At 40.8% G+C, this 21832-nt stretch overlaps 1 long non-coding RNA gene across 2 annotated transcripts; it reads left to right on the top strand.

Moving 5' to 3' along the window:
• Positions 1–7833: 7833 nt before the first annotated feature.
• LOC310762027 lies at positions 7834–18361 on the top strand. Of its 2 annotated transcripts, XR_014547804.1 has the most exons (4): positions 7834–8349; positions 11588–11770; positions 13144–13231; positions 16731–18361. It is a non-coding gene; the product is annotated as an uncharacterized lncRNA (long non-coding RNA). The 2 variants fall into 2 exon arrangements; XR_014547803.1 differs by lacking the exon at positions 13144–13231.
• Positions 18362–21832: the final 3471 nt, after the last annotated feature.

The following is a 21832-nucleotide window of genomic DNA, read 5'->3' as shown; positions in this document are numbered from 1 at the left end:
CCACACCCTAGGCCACCCCAACCTCTCTCACCACCAAGGAAACATAACAAACATAACATTATTTGTGCCCTGCAACTTTAAAGTGGATAAAAGCATTCAAAATATACACTGAGCAGCTTTCAAAGGCAGGGGCTAAATACAGATGAGGGTATCCCTTCCAACATTGTTATAATTGACGGTATACAGCATAGAGCCTTCATACATGCAGAGGTTCTCAACATCATGCATCTACTAGGCTTGCATGAAACTGACAAAGCGGGAAATGCAGATGATTCATCAGAAGATGAAGCTGATTTATGATGGCAGGAAAAGCGAGGATCCTCTAAAGCACTGAAAAAACACTGTTTCCAGAGAACAGAAATGCACTACATTGCTGGAGCCAGCAGAAACCACACGGGAGAGATCCAATACAAGACCTGATCTTGCAAAGAGCTTTAAAAATCAGCCTAGTTTATATTGACAGCTCCCTATACTTTCGTAAAACTGGAAATTACTCTATGAGTGATCAATATGCAGCCTTGGAATTGGACGCTACTTGGAGAGGGTCTATTGATTCATTATGGTTGGTTTACTGATACCCCTCCATTTGTTGGTTGCCAGTAAGAATGGCCCAAGGGGGAGAGAAGAACCCTACTCCCTCCACCATTTGTGGTGCAACCTGGTTTTGTTGTTTCACTGTTAAGTGTTCAAATGTTTGTTAAAGTAAGTTAGTTGATTAACCGCATTACTATGCCTATTATCCAGTTTCAAATCCTCTCTCCCAAGGTCTGCCTTTCAAGGAGCAGAATGACAGGAGGACCTCGCATTAGCATGATGTCACTCGTTAACAGATCCTACCATATGGAATCCTGAAGGACACATTTAAAAGGGCATTTCAATGTACTGGTATATGGCATGGGCAACCCTGTCAAGCACCATAGAATGGAGTCTTTGCTCCAAAAACACTTGTTGAACTTTGCTCCCCAAGATGCCAAAGGGGAGCTTAACTCTGCTACCCTAACTATAGCTTCTGTTTACTGCCCAGTGAAAGGCAAGTCCCCTTCTTAAAAAGCATATTTCAAACACTGATGTCTTTTCAGGGAGGTGTAGTACAATTAGGTGTTGATTTTAGTGGAATTCAAACCCCTATAATACTGTACTTGGCAACCGTTCATTGATTTCATACAACAAAAGAGCAATGTTCAGAACCCACCTTTGACACAAGGGAATCTACTAAATTAATCTCAGGAATGAAATGTTGACAAATGGCACTGTGGTTACTTTGTAGTTTTTTCATGTTTACTGTTGCTTGTTTATTGTTGTTACCATAAAAATGGAAAATCACCAAAAAAAAATTTTTTTAAAAAACTAATATTTTTATTCCAGACAGACATCTCCAAGTGTTTGGGTGATCTTCTGGGACGCTGCCCTGGGTGCCATACCCTTTAGAAACCACAGTATTGATTACAATGAAAATAAACTTTTTTGAACTCACTTCCAACAAAGAAGTGAAGAAAATGCTTAACTTTTAGATACTTGTTAAAAAAAAGACTGCAAATTATATTGCAAACAGCACTTAAAGAGATGTACAAATTGCAACAGCAGGAACAACAAACATTATCGTGTGACTGCTCCTGCATACTCTATATAGGTTGCTTTGAAATGTGCACAACTATCTTAATGGCTAAGATGGGCCCCAACACCATAGATAATTCTATGGAGCTGCCTAAAACATGTTTAGCATTTTTCTGTAAGCAGGTGGCTTTACTCTCCCCTGCTCATTTCTAGTTCTTAAAATTCTTGACACCTAAAATGCAGTTGGTGGCTCCATGCTGAGAAAAAATATATATATCCAATATTTGCATAGGATTGGCCTCTCTCTTTCACCAGTGAGGATCCATTCATCTCTGGGAGGAAAAAAGCATTTAAATATATTGTTGACTACAGGTGCTACTTAAAATTCTTTCCCCATATCGCTTTGCTGCAGGTCATCTGAGTAAATGTTTGAGAAGAGCTGTATTATTTTCCTATGAACTTGTTTTCCCAGGAAAATATTACCATTACACAGTGTATATCATCTTGTGTATGTAATAAGGGAGGGAGGAGGAGATCTGTGTAATGGTAAATGCACTAACAACTCTTGCTGGCTTATTTAACTTTAAAATGTTGCCCTGGTCTCCAGCTTTTGTAAGTGGAATAAGAAAGAAAAATAGAAATAGGAACTTAGCAAAGCTCTGCCTTTAGAAGATGAATTCATGTCTGTTCTCTTTTTTTCTTTTATGCATTTTGAAGAACATTTACCAAGAAACTGAGTCCTACTGAGTTCAACATGACTTAATGTTTGGTGAATTTGTTAAGTATTATAGGCTAAGGCTGCAATCTTTAGCATACACACTTACCTGGGAATAAGTCCCCTTAAACTCCATGGTGTTTACTTCTGAATAGACACACATAGGGTGGCACTGCAAGCCTACCAACTCTCCCTTGTCATGCTCCTTTGATTATCTTCTAATCACTACATCTGGATGCCAGGAAAGCATTACCTGCTAAACATCTACATGTAAGGTAGTTGTTGAAAGCACAGCTTTGCAAGGAAGTGAAGAAGATAGAAGCCTGCTTGCATTCTGCTGTGGTCTAGTCCACTTTCAGATGGAAATTTGCAAAGCAACTAACATATGACAAATATGAACCATCATTTTACAATGCAGATAAGCTTAGGGTACATACTTTTAGCACACACACATACCCTGCTTTCAGTAGAATAAAAATTGGTAGCTAGCAGCAAGAACAGCAGATTAGCCCTTGGCCATTTTCTGTTTAAAAAGGTAAAGAGACCCCTTACTGTTAAGTCCAGTCACGGACAACTCTGGGGTTGCGGCGCTCAAGCATTATGTGTTGTTCTTAAGTGTACAATATATGCTAAGCATTTTTTTAAAAAAATCTATGTGTGCTTTTAGCCCACGCATCACCTTAAGCTGAAGCCAATTTGCTATTCCTTCTGGTTTTTGCAGGGCTCAGAAAAGGATGCTGCAATATCAAAGTGCTGATTGAGCTGCTGGAAGGCGGGTACTCACAGCAGCACTGATTGCACTTCGGCCTTTGTGCTATCCTCCCCTTCAGTGCTGAATTTTAGCTGGTGTTTATATTATGTGTGCTGCTCTCTCCAAAATGGAAGTTGTTCATCATGTCGCTTTCCTTAAAGCTATTCACATTTGTTACTTTTGCAGCCATTAAGAGCCCAGACACAATACAGATAATTTTCAGCATTAAAGAACAGCTGTGTAATTACTCTGAACTTGCCCCCACTCAGCAAATGGGTTTTTTAGTTGAGTTCATGTGTGTATGTACATGTAACAGAGTGGCCAAATGGTAGAAATCAATAACTCATTACACAGCAAGGTTTAGATAAATGTACAGTGAATTCTTGAAAGAAATGGATTCGGAGGTGAGGAATTCCACTTTTTCTTAACCATTTCTGCTCTTCAAAAAAAACCAACAACATACAAGGCTGGAATCAAGTTGAAGAAATTTTTAGTTTAGTTTTAAGCTGTTAAATTAGATTAGATCATTTGTATTGTTTTATACTATGTTTTGTGGATTTGGGGTTCTTTGGATTTTTTGGTTGATACTATGGAAATTTGCAATTCTTTGCAATATATTTTTAATATTTCGTTTTGTAGGTTGCAAGCCACTTTGGACACAATTCTGTGGGAAAGTAGCAGACAAATAAATAGATGATGATGAGAAATTAGGAAGGTACTTGATAACAGTACCACCAATTCCTGGCTCAATACCAGAGATGGCTCAAGAGATTTTGCTGGAGGAGGCAGGAAATCCCAAAAGTGCCCACCGTAGTAAAATATAATAATAAACCAATTCTAGAGAGAGGTAGATGGTAGCCAGGTTTGTCTGTTATGGCAGACATACATATATATAAAGAGAGTCCTGTAGCATCTTAAAGACTATAGAAACAATCCCACACAAAAATGTGCCTGGAGGTAAGTCCCACTGATCTCAAAGGGGCTTACTTCTGAACAGATACACCACAACCCCATGTGAAACATTCATAATATCATAAGTCTTCAGATTTATGAAGTGCTATCCTCAGCTGGAAAACATATAACACATACATTCAAGTACAAAGAAAGCAGGGGGGCCCAAAGGCCATAAAATACAATAACTATGTTCTAAAAACTGCAACCCAAGGCTGACTACCTCAACTTCCCTATCAACAGCGGCCCACATTCAGACCTCTGGCATCCAAACTAAAGTCTCACCTAGATCCAAAGGCAACACTACCTTCCAACCTTTCCACTTATCCACAATGTGCTATACTCAGAGCAGCCACAACACAATCAAGGCATTTCCCAGATATCAAGTTTGTAGGCTGGCTACATTCCTTTAAGGTGTCAATCATTTTTTAAAAAAAACATTCACGCTTTTATAGAACTTTTAGAGCATCCAAAAAGACGCACGTACTTTATCTCACAAATCCTTAGAAACATTCCTGTAACATAAGACAATCTCATTGGTGAGACCAAGGTCACCTTCTGTGTGTTGCATATTTCAGCATAGCTATCTGGCTGACTTCTGCCAAGGAAACACTACAAATTGTTCTTTGGTGGTTGCTGTTGTAGTTTAATTAATGTGGATTTTACTTTGTCAATGTTTTCCAGTTCTTTCTCTCCTGTTTTCTGCTTTGGTCGTTCTCTGGATGAAAATGTAGCACATAACATTTTATAAAAGATCCGCCGGCTAAATACCTGTCTGTTGAGTAGCTATTAGAAGCACACGTGTCCTTCCAGAAAAAAAGCTGCCAACTCTAGTTGCAAGTGGTATTTACACAGTAATGGATCTAGATGACTCTGGCAAAAAGAACCAACCCAAAAGGTGATCAGCTCTGAGTGAATGTATCTGATCCATGTCAAAGTCATAAACTGGAGGATAAGCAGAAAGTCATACCTGGCCTTGAACATTGATAGCTTATTCTGTGTTCCAGCTTTCCTTGAAATTTGATTCCCCTCCTGAAATTAAAAAGCAGAATTCACATTTTCAGTGTAATTGGCTTTCCTCTTCCAAGGAGCCCACATACAGCTTCCCTGCCATGGCATCTACCTGAAAGGCTAGTGCCAGTGACAGAAGACCAGTCTGGCAATTCCAGATATAATTTTCTTCTAATTAATCCAACTTGTATGCTACCTCTTCTGGTAAGAGGCCTGAAACATCCTTGGTTGCTGTGTTTTAGAGCTAATAGAGATATTACACTGCAAAGACACACAGCTAAAGTATTATTTTCTGGTGTCTAACATCACTTAAAAGTCAGTATTATTTAAAGTATTGATATGTCATTTTTGCCTTTGAAAACAACAGTTCTTATTATTACAGAAACCTTTTAGAACAATCTAGCTCCATGAAACTCAGAAGATAATCACAACAGCAAATAAAACATTGCTTAGACCAGGGATAGAGAACCTATGGCCCTCCAGATGTTGTTTAATTCCAATTCCTATCAGTCCCCGCAAGCATAACCAATAGAAAGAGGTGAGAGTTGTTGCTAACATTTGAAGGACCACAGGTTTTCCATCCCTGACTTCGAGAGTGAAATAATATTTTCAGTATTTGTCTCTTTCAAGAACAAAGTTCTCAAAAGTCTAACAAATACTTTGGTCAGCTTTTCAGCACCTTAATATAATCTGAGCATTTGCATATATGATTTATCAAACAAATATTTTATTGATTAAATCTTCTTCTGGTGTTATATATAAGACTGTAATGCTTTACGTCTGTCTAAAACAGGAGGTATGAAGTTAATCATATTTGCGACAGTATATTCTGGAACCAAACGTGCAAGATTAAATGCTGTACTTTCCCAGCATTTCCAAAAGAAATTTAGTCATGAAACACTATCTACCAAGTCGTCAGGTAGGGTACAAAAGATAAGTCTCTAACACTGATGAAACATTCCTTTAAAAATGTAGTTCAACGGACGTTTCATGTAGCTTAATCTCAAATGTCTTATTTACATCAAATGGCTCCTGCTGGTACTCATTCCAAACAATAAATCCAGAAGTGATTTTAATTAAAAATAAACCTTCCTATCATGGGGAGGAGGGGGGAGACTTTGTAACCAATTGTGCAACCTTTTTTGCAAAATGGAACTCAATCAGATTAGGAGCTAGCTTGGAAAAATGGACCGGCAGAGACATGTGCAGATGTTCCTGGGTGGAGAGACCCTGTCTTCAGCTGGTTCCTTCTTCCAAACAGTGCTTAACTATAGGGTGCCAAGGATGACATTTACCTGGCAGTAAAGCCCACTGAATTCAGCAGAACTTACTTTTGAGTAGACATGAATAGGATTGCATTGTTGGTCCCTAATTGCAATTAGCAAAGCTCCCAAATCATAGCCTATGACTTTTCAGGATAAGTGGGCATCAGATAGCAGCCTAAGGAAGGATGGAGTTTTTAGGTCCCACAAACAGCTAACAGGCCTGCTTCTTGACCCCTTTAACAATGCAGGTGCCTAGCTTATTTTAATGTGACAGTGCAACTAATTTTCCACTCTCTAGTTGAAATAGCTTACTTAGCTAATTGTTTTTACTATTGAAATCATAAATGCAAACATATATCACATATTCCCACACTGACAAAATCAAATATCTCTCTTTTACATTGATAAAGGATCTGAAAGTATATATAAACACATACATACAGATAAAGTTGTATCTCAACTTAAAGCAGAATATGGCCCCAATCATTAAATAACTAATACAGTTTTGTCTCCAAAGTGGGCATGCAATATAGGTTTCTAAAGAATGTCTTTGGTTATTGTGTTTGATAGCCTCAAGAATCTCCCAAACCAAGAGATAAGCCAAATTCCACCATTGTGATTCTTGACCATGGCTTTTCTATTACAATAATACTAATATGTACACTAATAATTCTTCATGTGCCTAACTCCACCCCAAAAAAAACAAACAAGAGGGAGGCATCAGCATACTATGGGGACCTCTGAGGTTTGTACAAATATATAAAAAATGGAGGGGAGGGGCAGAGAAGTGGGAAAACCCAGCTCTAAACAGCCAAATGAGGACTGAACACACTCAGCAACCACCGTCATGGAGGGCAGGAAAAACCAGAGTGGAAGGTGGCGCATTGGATGCCCTGGAAAAGGCCATGGGCAGGAACACTGAAGATGCAACTTCATGCAGCAACATTTTGTTGCAGACCTCACTCGTTCCTTCCAAAAACCAAGTCTGGTCCTCCCTCAAGAACAAAACATGAGAAGAAGCCTAACAGAATAAATAGCCTTGAATGGAAACTAGACATCAGCTAATTCGGTCAGACATACAGGCACTATAGAAAGGAAAGGCATCTTCCATTACATGTGGCTGAATAAAAACCATTAATACCAGCAAGCTCAGGCTCCGCAACTCTTAGCTCTAAATAGCCCAGAATTGAGAACTCCTGTTAACATTTAGTTTGGAACATTTTAGAAATTCATTTTTAACTTACCTCCCACTGTTTATATTCCTTACTTGCAAATGTAGAACACGTACAGGGTGGTCACGACAAACTTTCTTCATTTGCAGACCTAAGCGCCCTGCTTAATAATACACTTTGCCTCACCTGACAACACTATTAACTTTCAGCTGCTTCAGCTGGATTAGTAGGCCCGCTCTAGAAACGGAAGAGGAAGCGGAGCCCTCAAGAACCACTGAGTTCCGGGTGGGATTCCCAGAGTATCCCACTGGCCATAGAGTTCTTTCAAACTTTCCCCTCCTGGAATGCCCCACACTTGAGTGGTCAACATGGCGGCAAAAAGTTTTAATCCCAGTTCAGTGGCCAATCCTGCCTTACAAGGATGGGGCTTGGCTCCTGTTGACTTCAGTCTGTCTTCTGCATTGCAGTGCAGTGATTACGCACATGTAAATCCCTTCATGTTCAATGGGGCTTGCTCCCAAGGAAGGGTAAAAATAATGTAAATAACCGATCAAAACAGAAGAATTATTATTAGCAGATTTAGTTTTGCCGTTTGTTTAACCCACCCCCAACTTTATGCGATCGGGAAACAAATTGTCTTAGTGCTGTTGCTGTTTTAAAAATATTATTAATTTCAATCAATGTGGAAGTGCTTAGGTTAATACTACAAAAGCAGCAGTCAAGCACGAGTCAAGGAAATAGGTGGGGTAAAGTAGAAGCATTCCTCTTCCTTCTCCCGCCACCGCTTTGATAACAGATACGAAGTTGAGACGCGATTAGGAGGCTGGGCTGCGCCTCCTGGTGGCCACAGAAATAAACGATTATTTTCCGGGGGTGGGGAATAACTACAAATCCTAACGCGAAAAAGCTTCGTACAGGTTTGGAAAGCGGGTTAGTACTGTTGCTTTTTCTGGCACTTACGAAACACTCTGTGTCAATTTTGCTAAGGGTAGTCATTTACTAGGCGAGACAAAAATCAGTATTGTCATATGGATGCACTGCTAAATGTGTAAGTACTGTATGGTTGATGTGTTTATTCTAGCGTTATTTCACCGTGAAACCTGCACAAACCAGGAGTAATTGGCCATATAGGTTAACCTAGCTGCGGTCTTACTTGGAAGTGAGTGCCATTCAACTCAACTGGACTTTCTCTTAAGGAGCAGGCATCACTTACAGAGGATTGAGAGGCTTTAGTATAGGGCAGGCATGTCCAAAGTCCTTTTCGGGTGCCTAATCTGGCCTGCCAGTCCGTTTAATCCAGCCCCTGTGGCAGTTTATTTCCTGGGGTAAAATCCCAAAAAACCTCAACAACTTCAATCCTAAAAAATGATCAACTTTGGTCCTTACAGCCCTTCACTTCATCAGATCTGGCCCTCTTTGAAAAAAGTTTGGACATCATTAGTACCACTTAAGATCACTGCATTTAGAAATAGGTGAAAGCTCATGCTGAGCTACAATTCAGAGTTCCTTTCAAGAGCAGCCCTGTTAAAAACACTTAGCCTGCATTTTTATATATACATTTATACAGCTTGAGTTTCTCAGTTGCCCAAGATTCTCATTGTACCACACAAAATCAAAGAATTGTAAAGATGGAAGGGAGCTGAAGCGTCAACTACTCCAACCCCCTGCAATGCAGGAATCACAAAGCATCCATGATGTTATGTACTGAGTTGAATAGGATCCAAACTGCAGCAGTCTGATTGGTCCTAGAACAATAGGATTCAGAATGCAGCAGTCTGATTGGTCCTAGAACAATGCAGCAGTATGATTGGTTAGCAGGAACCACCCAATCATGCTCCAGATAGAAGTGAATCCACAACCTGATTGGCTTACAGTAGAATTCCGGAATTAGCCAATCATGTGCAGCCCATTGTGTAAATAATGTATATAAAGCAGATACTTTGCGGGGACTTTAATTCATTCCTCCTCACCACTATGAGCTGAATAAAGAGCATGAAATCACTTTGCGACTCTGAGTATATTTCACATGACAAATGGCCATGCCAACCTCTGCTTTAAAACCTCCAATGAAGGAGAGTCCACCATCTTCTGAGGGAGTCTGTTCCACTGTTGAACAGCTCTTACTGTCAGAACGTTCTTCCTAATGCTTAGTTGGAATCTCCTTCCTTGCAAATTGAGCTCACTGGTTCAGGTACTACCCTCTGGAGCAGGAGAAAACAAGCATGCTTTATCTCCCATATTAAAGCCCTTCAGATATTTGAAGATGGCTATCATCTCCTCTCAACTCTCAGTCACCTCTGTTCCTGGCTAAACATACCCAGTTCCCTCAACCATCCTTCATAAGGCTTGGTTTCCACACCCTTTATCATCTTTGTTGCTCCCCTCTGCACACATTCCAGCTTATCAATACCCTTCTTAAATTGTGGTGCCCAGAATGGGGCGTGGTACCTCAGGTGGAGTTTGACCAAGGCAGAAGAGAACATCAAACAAGTGGAAATGTACAACAAATAAATAATTTGGAATCAGCAGGCTTTATTGAGGGCAGTAATTGTTAGGAGCATAGCTTTATTTTCCTAGCCTTTTAATTTGAGAGGTTTTGTTGCTGCTAATTTTCTATCTGCTGTTTTATTTTTACATTGTTTTGTTGCCTTGCCTCAACTGAAAGGCAGCACACATATTGATTAAATAAACAAAAGCATTTAACACTGATGGTTAAATTTAATTTCAAATTCCCCACTTTTCAAGAAGTAGAAAAATTTCAGAGTAACTCCACAGTGTCTGTTTCCTAATGAAGAGATGGTGCTGGAGAGTTGAAGGCTGCTGGGGTTTTCAGTTTCATTTTGTGTTGTAATGTCGGCCGTTTTTTACAATTGAGTTGTAGACCAAAGCCTCTGAACAGCTTGGCAAAGGCTAGGCTAGGTATTAGCTCACCATTTTCTTTTTTATATATAAAGAATTTTTATTGATTTTTAATAAGGTATGAACAAAACAAAGTTTCCTCTGTCCCCCACACCCCTTGAACAGAAGATTATATTACTATTTTCAACTATGTTTTCATTTCCTTGTTCCTAACAAGACATCCATTTTACCTGAAATGTGACATTAGAATAAGGTGCCTCTGCTGTATTCATAAAGTCCAAACCTTGTTGAGGAATTCAATGTGAATTCCAAATGCCGTGGCTTCCAAATGCCTTTAGACTCCTACTCAGGTAAACCAAAGAAGGGAAATTACAGCTGTGCTATAAACCACTTAAATACTTTTTTTCTGTTTCGCATGGGCTTGCAATTCTTGCCCCAGGGTAATAGGAGAAACTGTAAGCTGATTCTCTCAAGCATTTTATCTGATTCCAGATAAATCCTCAAGCACTTGTTCATACATATTCATATGCAGAATCTATTCTTGACTAGTTCCAGTGGGACCATTTCCCCCTGCAATCTTTTTCTCTAGCTGTTTGAATTAGTAAAGGTAAAGATAAAGGGACCCCTGACCATTAGGTCCAGTCGTGACCGACTCTGGGGTTGCGGCGCTCATCTTGCTTTATTAGCCGAGGGAGCCGGCGTACAGCTTCCGGGTCATTCCGGATCTGGCGAACCAGAGCAGTGCACGGAAACACTGTTTACCTTTCCGCCAGAGCGGTACCTATTTATCTACTTGCACTTTGATGTGCTTTCGAACTGCTAGGTTGGCAGGAGGTTTGAATTAGTAGACACTGGCTATTCCTGAAACATAGATGCCATTGATTCCCAATGAGATGGGTGCAGTATAAATAATAAAAATATTATTAAAAATTATTATTGTTTTTTCATTGACTCTATATGGGTAGAACCTGACTGTTACATATCAGACATTTTGGTTAACCAAGAGTATGTCATGCCTCTGTAATTTTGGTGGCTGCTTTGAAATCACTCCATTTTTCAGATTAAAAAAAATGGTTTCCTAATTTTTTGAACTAATATAGCACAATTATATTTTCAGTATTTCTTTCTACAAATATGAGGGCTATAAAATTTAAAAGTGAAAGGTTTTGCATCTTGGAAGCCTTATATAAGTTTCCACTCAATATGTGGTGGACTTTTTAGGTGTTATGCTTCTCATCTTTAAATAGAGATTGATTAATTGTGTAATATTTTAGTGTAACCTCTTAAATAACATGTTTTATATCTCCAGGAGGTCTTGTGTGTCTCTGGTGTTATAAATGGCTTTTGCCAGAGAGAAGAGAGCATAATAAGCTAGAAGAAATTCTCTCTTTCTACTGTGATCAACGTTCACTCCAGAAACATTTTTCTCTGTTACTGAGCAGAGACCTGAGACAAGGGGCTGTCTTACTGTGTGGAATTGCCCATCCATCATGTGAGTTAAGATCTATCCACTCTCAGTATTTTGACTTCTCATCACTCATGTGATAAGGTCCCCATTTAGATAAATGAACTACAGAATTATTATTGCGTTAAAGTTGTCCTTACAGATAAATTAAAAATGTTATTACCATCTTTTTGTAATGTTGCATGCATCCTTCTGTAAACTGCGTAATTTAATCAGTGCTAGCAACTGTGTGATAAGCACAAGAGTACGGAGATCCTGAACACATACAGTACAAAATTGAGAACTACTCTCCTGAAGAATAATGAGCCTACATTTGCTCCTCTGTCTTGCTCTGTAGATTGCTTATCTGGTAGAAATGGGGAATAGTGGAGGATATGGTGTATTCTGTTATTTGTAGCTGATAGGTTACATTTTATGAACTTGGTGGCATAGATAATGGAATGCAGAAGCTCTTTCACCACAAGCAGGGACAAAATAGCAATGTGCTTTTCTTTAAAACCTGTCATTCTGCTTGCAAAAATCAACAAAGAAGCTACAAGTACATCATAAGATTATAGCTCATGGACTTCTTTCCATCTCCCGTCAGCCCTGTGGTATCATGAGTGCATGCTGTCTGGAAGTTATTTTCTTCTTACTCCAAACATTTTATAGCATCCTTGAATTCTCATTATTTTCATGTGTCAGTATTTTCACTACTATACTTATTCTAGATGGATAGTAATTGCATCATATTAAGGTTTATATATTTCTTTAAAATTATAAGGAGCTTTGTGCTAGGACTTATCTGCCTCAAACTAGGATCTTGCCATCTTTTGGTTGACCATCAATCAAATAAGATTTCCTTTAGAAGGAGGTCAGTAGAGGTTTATAGCATTTTTTGCTATTTGAGTTTATTTACAAAGGCACAGGCTGAGCATAGGTAGAGGCACACAGTTTAAAGTTGGGTCATCAAAATGGTGCCAAGGAGCACAATGGTGCCTTTGAGGACTTCCCCTGGTCACAGATCTGGTCTTTACAGCATTGCCATGGCATGAAAACATGGATCTTCAATTTTACAAGAGATTGATTCAAAGCCACCATCAAATCATAGGGTAGATCTGTGTTGACAGTTGTGTTACCTTACTTGCTGTTATTCAGTGTTATTCAGTTATTCATGATTTTTAAATCATGAAGATCTATGAGGATCTGTGCTTTGCAACAGTGTTTTTGGAGTTGTCCAGCAGCAAATGTGTGGGCAGTCTATCACTGTCAAATTTAATATGATGGTGATATTTGGGGGATTCCATGTTGGAATCTGAAGATGATCTATTTTAATTCTGCTGAATTTGACTTTTGCCCAGACCCCTTGGAAAAGTAATAATGTGTTTTGTGTTCTTTCTCTCCTTCTGTTTGTCTGAAAGAGAGGAGTAATGACCTGGGGAGAAAGAAGTGATGGTGATACCCTGGGCACTCCTTCCAAACTGCAAATGTGCCCAGGACCCCAAAAAGGTTAGCGATCCTTGGCTTAAACATTCCAGCAGCAAATTCCACTACCTCACCCCAGAGAGAGGCAATGAACCTCCCTAAACTCTGTAGATGTACAGAGCTCAAAAACTGAGCTAGGCCCTCTTTGTGTCTCTCCTAGTCTGCTCTATGACCAGAATATGAACTTTGGTTTCCCTCAATGCTTGCCTTAAGTCAGAGCTGAGCATTAGAAGTTGATAAGATTCATGTGCCAAACTAGGAACTTCACCAACATCACTAATTCTAATAAGGCTGTAGAAGTGTTGGCCTTTAATAGAAATCCTATATATAGTTTTCTCTCTGGAGGAAGGCTGAAAGCACCTTTGCAACAACTACCAAATTACATACAGCACTGAGCTCTTAATCCTTTGCTGCATGCCGAGCTAGGGAAACAGGAAAAATAAATACTCACATGTCCTATAAAACCTCTGTTCTGTGACATAGATCTAGGTAGTAGATACTTGTTTCATCTGTAGTGTGGTTCTGTGCATTCATTGACTTTTCCCACACTTTACTGTATTGGTCTCAGATGTGTAGGTAACATTCATTCACTTTTCTACCTTCAATTCCAATCAACCTATCCAAAATGGAGCCTTTAATCAGGTGTATGAGGTATAGTTTAAGACACTGAAGTAAAAATGGACTTTTCTTTCTTTATTTATTTTTCATTTGTTCAAAAATCTGCTATAGAAAGACTTCTTCTTCTGTATGCTTGGTAATACAATTTTAAGCCATTATTTCCACCACTTTCACCAGAACAGATATTAAGTTAACTGGCCTGTAACTTCCAGCGTGAAATACCTTCCCTAGGGTTCCATTTTTATTTTTATTTTTAAAAAGCCATTAGATTCTAGTACAGAAGCTGATCTTAGTAACAAGTTACATATTACTGCAGGTTTTGGGGAGTCAGCCTGCATAATGCCCTGAGTTCCTTCCATTTCTCGGGATCCTGTACCCAGCAAGGGTTAAAATCTAATACAGGATTCTATTGCTGAACTATATATGCACCATGATTAGCATTACCAAAGAAGTTGTTCTGTGCCATAGGGCAAATGGGTGGGCCTTCCCTCTCACCTGGCTGGTAGTCAGAAGAACAGTAAGAGTGTAGTTGTGCGTGAGCTGAACAGAAAGTTGAGGCACAGAGCCTTGTTTGATCTGTGCTGGAATCCAGTGCTGTGACTAAGAGAGAAGCAAAATCTGTTAGGGTGTTAATGCTGTGAGCCCCTCCAGCTTATGCTCAGGTTGCATATATGTGTAAACAAACCATATATCCTGGACACCTCTGGTCACTGTTATGGATACATTGCTATGGACCAGAGGAGAAACGACCTCTGGGAGGAGCGCAGAGAGAAGAAACGCCATGGCATATCTGGAGCAGCACAACTGGGTGCCTTCTGCATCAGTCTCTACAGCCACACCAAGGCATTGCAACTTTCCAACAGCAAACTCTTCCATTGTCTCTGGAGACAGATGGATCTCAGCCTTCCTGTATGCCACAGTCTCTGCTGACCCTCATTCCAAGGAAACCAGAGCCTGGGTCAGTGCTTGGAACCCTTGGAATCTCTCAGCACTCAAGAGATTGGGGTGGCATGTAATGATAATGTTAAGACGATCAGCAGTTTCCTGTCTGAATTCTTCTAATAACTCTCAAGCAGATGCCATCGGGGCTAGTTTTTTAATTCGTCAACAATGGCCATCACACACCTAGCTATCTATGTCCCTAATGACCAGATCACCCACAATCAGGGTGCTTAAGTTCCCAAGGTGCCATTAGTCTATCACTGAATACAGTGCAGTTACAATGTAGGTGCCTGCTGTACTAGAATTTATGTAGAGTCACAAACGCTGTTGCAAAAGGCATTAGGCTCTAAAAAAAGGAGAAAATACCTGAGGGTTGCTACATTTTATGACATGTCGCAATAGTGTCAGCAAAGACAAAAGTATATCATGGCCAGGCTGTCGGGTTTGAAAGGCTTTCAAATTTGTTCAGGCACTCGTGTCACAGCACAGGTTGTACACTACAGTCAAAAGAGCAGGTATGTGATTTTTAATTCCATAATCTATGTGCAGAATGCCACTCACAATTACATTTCCCTTTTAAAAATATGCTTTTAATGTACATTTCTGATTTAGCTTCCCTGCATCTTAAAGACTGGTGCAATATAGACCCTGGAATTAAGGTAATATAATTTTGTAGAAGGGAAGTATCAAAGCTCCAACTTTAGTTCACTTTTGGCTTCTTTATTTCAGAAGGCAGTGGTTACTCAGTAGTTTGAGAAATACATTCTACAGAAGGCTTGGACTCACCAACAGCACAATCCTATACAAGTGTACCCAGAATTAAGCTTAACTGAATTCAACTGAGCTTTTCCCCAAGCAAGTGGTTATAGAATTGCACTCTTAAAAATACTTAACTGATCTGAACCCCTGGTGATCAAAATTGGCTCCAGGACTCAAATAATTTACTTCTGCAACTCCTTCAAAACAAGCAAGCAATTTATCTAGTGGGAAGCCAGGAATTTTCTGAGCACCTTAATATGAAAAGATGCTGGTACTAGAAAGGCAAATAAGGTGTTTCCAAAAAAACACAGACATAACTGCTTGGCTACTTACATTTTTAAAAAAGAAATTTTGTAATAAACCACATAGTTGACCAATATCAATAACATTCACAAATAAGATATACAGGAGCTTCATTTTAACAGGCTCTTAAAAGTGGAATACAAAGGAAATCAATGTGTGTAGTATTTACTAACTTGTGTAACTTCCTTCAGAGCAGTTCTTTTCCTAGCTTATTTCATTTTTTCATTGGCATCTGTCACTGGGAAAAGGTGATTGCTCCCCCAGTGAATATATACCCATGATAGTTAAATCCAGTAATATTCAATGATGCTCACATAGGGGAATCTCCCCCTCCCTCTTCTGAGGGTCAAGGAATCTTTGGGAAAGGCCTAAGATGCAGGGCAAGGAGGTACAGTGGGAGGGAGCGGAATCAGGTGGAAACAGTTTCCAAGAGTAGGAGCCAGCGGCAGACTTTGGGCTTTAAAATTTCAGTGGTACCCTGTGTGACACCAAATTTAGTGTCCCCCCGCCTCTTCCCTTCTGTTGTTCATCATTGTTGTGGTGCCCCTGTCGTGTCCTCCTGGCATGGCACCCACTGCAGGTGAACTGGTTGCGCTCCCCTAAATCTGCCTCTGTAAGCGCTTCACTCATGCAGTCTGCATCTGCCTGATTTCCCTGTCCTACCACAGCCCTCCACCATATGCCTTTATTGAGACGTAAACCCTTTTAGGGGGTTCAGTAGGGATAAATTGGGGAAGCTTCCTTTGTGTGCGTATCCTTGCAGTCCCATAACATTGGATGCAATTCAAGTCATAGACACTGAGGGGTATCTATGGAGTATCCAAATGGCCAACACCTGTGTACCTGTGATATCTCTAATGCTATGCAATGTTCTTCTCCTACTCCCATGTTACCTGCACAGTTTGTGATCAGTGGGGATTCGCTGCTGTGGAATTATCCGCTGAGACTCCAAGAACATCAGTAGGGTCTGCTGGATCAAGCCAATGGCCCACACAGCATCCTGTTCTCAGAGTGGCCAGCCAGATGTCTGTGGGAGCCAGCAAGCTGGATTCAAGCACTTGTCACTCTGTCTGGTGCCATGGATAAAAGAACAATGGCAAAAGAGATACAGGTGTCTATGTTACCTAGTTAGGTAAAGGATATTGTGTGAGTTCATTTGTTAATTGTGTCTCTTTGATGAACAGAAAGTAATTACTGGAATAACAAGTTGAGTTGCACAGTCCTGTTACCTGATTGTATTATATGAGCTGAAGTGTGAAATGGGGAGGGAAAGATGGGGAACTGGAGAGGATGTGGCTAATGGTTATAGAACCAATTTTGTAACTACTATCTGGGTTTCCACCTCATAAAATCTAATAGAAACAATGGGGAATGTCTCATTACTAGCTCCATGAATGCATTTGGCGCTTGCAGTCCAAGAGTGTGATGAGTAAGAAGATAGGGCAAGAGCAGACTTTTCAGTTTCCTGTGTTTTATGTGGAGGCAATTTACTTTTCTCTTTAATTTGTTATGGAATGTAATTAGAGTCTGTTTCAGAATATGGAAAACAAAAGTGGTCTCCTTGGAGTGCTGTCAGCACTTCAGAATAAGACACTTACGTCCAACCTTATTTATGTCCTCATATATGTGCTATAAAGTTCCAGATTTTCCTGACTTAGCAAAGCATCACACTGTGGCTGAGCAAAATACACCTTGTGTCAGCTACTTGGACTCATTTACTTTGATAGAATGCTTCAGTACTATATCATTATACTGTCCACCATCTCTGAATTACTGCAGATGAAATAATTAACAATGTGAAAATGTTCACCTGCAAACTAAACATTGCAGCTTAAATCCTTAAATGTGAAGGATGCACAATTATCACCATATTTATTGCTATTTGTTTAGCTCACTTTCCAGGTGGAGATAGTGGTACTTTGCTCTTGCATAATTAATCGTTTTAAGCTTCTTGTTGGATAATGTCGTGACCCTGGAATGTGACTCTCCATCATCAGCGGATGAGGCCGAGGATTTGAAGATAGTATATGAGTGGAAGAGAGATTTGCCAGCAGAACTGATTCCTGACATTTGTCCTGCCCAGGAAGATCCAGCAGAACAGGAACCAGTGCTGGCAGCACCTTACTGACACAAGGTGGTCATGAACTCCGAGCCCAGAAACGCCCAGCTGAACCATAGTCTCCCATGCAACATCCAAGTCAGGAGCTACTGAAGCAGGCCAGGCCTCTTTAAAATGAAGGGTCTTTGCTTATTGGAGGTGGAGCTACAGCTTGCCACTATACCAAAAATTTATCTTGCTTGTATGACTCTTCAGTATGAGCTTCGCAGCTTTGCTTGGACTTTGTCTTATCAATGTTACCTTACTGGGACCTGGACTTGTTTGATTTTGTTTCCCTTGCAGGAACCCGAACTCATGCCTACATTTTCTCCCATTTAGGGCAAGAAATCTATATAGCTGAAATCACTGCCTGGAACAGAACTGATACTAGCTGTTATCTCTTCCTTTTTACCAAGGCAGGTAATTTTCTGCCACCGAGTTACCTGAAGTGGACAGAAGACAGCAACATGTGGCAAATGCAAGACGGTGAAGCTTAGTAGTCTATGTCCTGTGCAGCTTTCCTGCTATTTCTCTTCACAGACTTTGCAGACACAAGACACTATTTTAATCTTGCTCATATCTCTTCTCTTGGCTTATGTCCAGCTGAACTTCCAACTGGGCCAAACTAGACATGATGTTAAATGCATTGTTGCATTTAATTGTACATTTTATAAAAATGCAAATAGCTGTCATTGAGGGGAGCAGGATTGGGACCATGACAGGCAGGAATTAACTGTTTCTCTCATGGTCTACCCAGTGAATATTGTTTTTCCCTTTGCAATTTGCATTAGATTTTTGGATTAATGCAGATATCCTTAGTGTCCATTCCTTATTCCAAGGTCTGAATGACCTTTAATGGAAAAACTAAGGATGTGCTGAAGGATATGGCCAGTGTGATTACAGGATTCATTTACAAGGCATTTTCCTGAGCAAACCCAGTCAGATGCTAACCAGACATTCCTGCCCCAGCCACTTCTTCAAATGGGCTTCATTAAAATAATGGGCTGATATAGCACAAACCCAGCTGTTATGGCCACAAAGTGTCTTCCTGCTCTAATTACTGATACCAGGGTATGGGCTCCATGTTAATTACAAATATTTGCTTCTCACTTCAGTAGTCACCCTCACTCCCCCCCCCCCACCCCGGTGTTCCTTGTACCAACGTTCTTCTCCTGTTCGAATCTTGCAGTTCCTAACTCACACCTGAAACTCTTTTAATTTCATGCCAGAAACTTCTGCAGCATAGTTTAAAAAGATGGTGTAAGCTAAAGCATAAGCCAGTGCCTCTGCAGATCTCATGTAGAATTTTCCATTTGAAATGTTGCATGATCAATGAGGTGCTATTTCATTCTGAAACATCCCCGAGAGATGAAGGATGTAAGATAGGAAGGAACAGTGAAATGTCGTCTTTGGACAAAGGATAGTTGGAAGAGAGGAAGAAAAGGGGAAGGAGAGTTAATCTGAAAATAGATATAGTAAAAGAGGACTTGCAGTAGGGTGGGTTGATTGTTTTGAATAAAGTCAGGGCTTTATTTTCCAGCTGGAACTCACTGGAACCCAGTTCTGGCACCTCTCAGGTGGGTGCCATTGCCATTATAACAGAACAAGGGACGCATTCATGGCTAGTCTGGCATCTCTTTTCCTAGAATAGCACTGAATAAAGTTATATAATGCAACACACATGTTTCATCAGAAACTACTTTCAGTTACCTAGAAAGCCTGTAGCTTAATTGTGGTACCTGAACCATATGTATAAGCTGGACCTAAGTTGGCGTCTCCTTCATAAGCTTCCTAGACGTTTGCACTGAAGGTAGAACAATAATAGTGATCATTTGTATGCAGCAGTTATTAAGAAAGAAGGTTGGGGGGCAGCGAGAGGAGAAGGGTTACAAGAACATTCAGTTATGTAGGTATGGCTGCCTTCAATGCCATCTATTGTTGTAAACACAATATTATTATTATTTATTAAATCTGCAGACTACTGTATACAGGTAGATCTCAGGGTGGTTCACAACAAAAAAATACAATATAAAAAAAACACAAAATGCATACTAAAATAAGAACAAAGACAACCCAATAATTCCCCCTTCCACAGCACATTTAAAAGGGTATTGGATGTCAATCAGCCAAAGGTCAGATTAAAAAGGAACATTTTTGCCGGGCACCTAAAAGTGTATAATGAAGGTGCCAACCAAACCTCCCTGGGGACAGCATTCCACAAATAGGGAGCCACTGCAGAAAAGGCCTGTTCTCATGTTGCCACTCTTGGACCTCTCGTGGAGGAGGCACACGAAGAAGGGTCTCAGAGGATGATCTCAGGGTCTGGATAGGTTCATATGGAGAGGTGGTCCTTGAGGCATTGCAGTCCTGAGCTGTTTAAGGCTAGAGAGGTCAAAACCAGCACTTTGAATTGGGCCTGGAAACTGATAGACGGTGTAGTTGGTATAGTACGTTCAAACCGTATTGCCCCAGTGAGCAATCTGGCCGCTGAATTCTGCACTACCTAAAGTTTCCGAACCGTCTTCAGATATAACATGTTGTGGTATTCTAACCAAAGCATAGACAACAGTAGTTAGGCTGTCCAAATAAGGGCACAGCTGGGTCACCAGCCAAAGCTAATGGAAGGTACTCTACACCACTGAGGCCACCTAAGCTTCAAGTGACAGCAAAGGATTCAGGAGCACCCCCAAGATATGTACCCGCTTTTTCAGAGGCAGGGTAACCCCATCAAGAACAGGCAATCGCCCATCCATCGGGTCTAGGGAACCACCCACTAACAGTACCTCAGTCTTATCTGAATTGACCTTCAGTTTGTTAGCTCTCATCTAGTCCATTATCTAGGCAAGGCTGTTCATCTTAAAATATTGTAAGGGCACCAACCCATCGCTTTAGGATAGGAGAGAAAATAGAAATTACACAAGGAGAGCTGTCCTTTTTTTTCCAAGAGCAATAAAGGCAATGTTGGGGGACTTGGTGCCCTCAGATGATGTTGGTCTCCAACTCCCGTCAGCCCCAGCCAGCGAGGCCAGTGTTCAAAGGATGGTGGGAGCTGCAGCGCAAAAATATTAAATGCCTTTGCAGGGAGGAAAGAGGAGGCTCTGCAGAAACACTGAAGAGGAAAAAGCAGCCGCAGACACATCTGCTCTCTCCCTCCTGCAGAACCACACGAATGAATGGAAACATGTCATGAACAATACAAGCCACGGACGTGAGCGCCAGGAAATACTAAGGCAACGAGTTGTTGTTGCTGCTGTTGCTGCTGATTAGCATAAACGCATCACACCTCCCTCCCAACAGCCGAACCCGCAGCCTCTCTCCAGCAGGCTACGCATATTCGACCCGCTTATCGCAAAGCCTGACGGGATTTGTAGTCCCCACAGCAAGGGACCGCACAACCCCGCTATAAGCTTCCGAAGCCAAGATTCCTAGAAACTACGAGCTCCCTTTCAGATGGAGTCCCGCTTTCGCAGAACCAGCCCTACAGCCCTGAGATTCGGACAGAAGCCTTCTCCTCACGCAGCCCTGAGTTGCGCGGTCATCGCCCGTCTTTTAAACGACCTCTTGTCCACTGTTTCTCAGCTGATCGAGCGTCTCCGCCATACTCTCGCGATACTTTTTCAGCGATTCATGTTCGGAGTTCAAGAGACTGGCGGCTATAAGGGCCCCAGTCGTGATGGGTTTCAATCTGCATTTCCGGTTACTGGCTGCATCTCTCTCCCAGCTCTCCCCCGGCCAAGTGTAGTGGAAATGCATAGGGATCAACACGGGCTGGTTTTGGAAAGCTGCTCCGAGAACCATTTTAGCTAAAGGGCGGGGTATAAATGCCATAAGTAAATAAACAACAATGCCACCTTAACCGTTTCCATTCTTAAGTAAGTCCTATTGAATTCAGTGAGGCTCACTTC

The sequence above is a fragment of the Podarcis filfolensis genome, assembly GCF_964270895.1.
Source record: "Podarcis filfolensis genome assembly, chromosome: 4".
Lineage (NCBI taxonomy): Eukaryota > Metazoa > Chordata > Lepidosauria > Squamata > Lacertidae > Podarcis > Podarcis filfolensis.
This window is presented reverse-complemented; position numbering and strand designations above follow the sequence as displayed.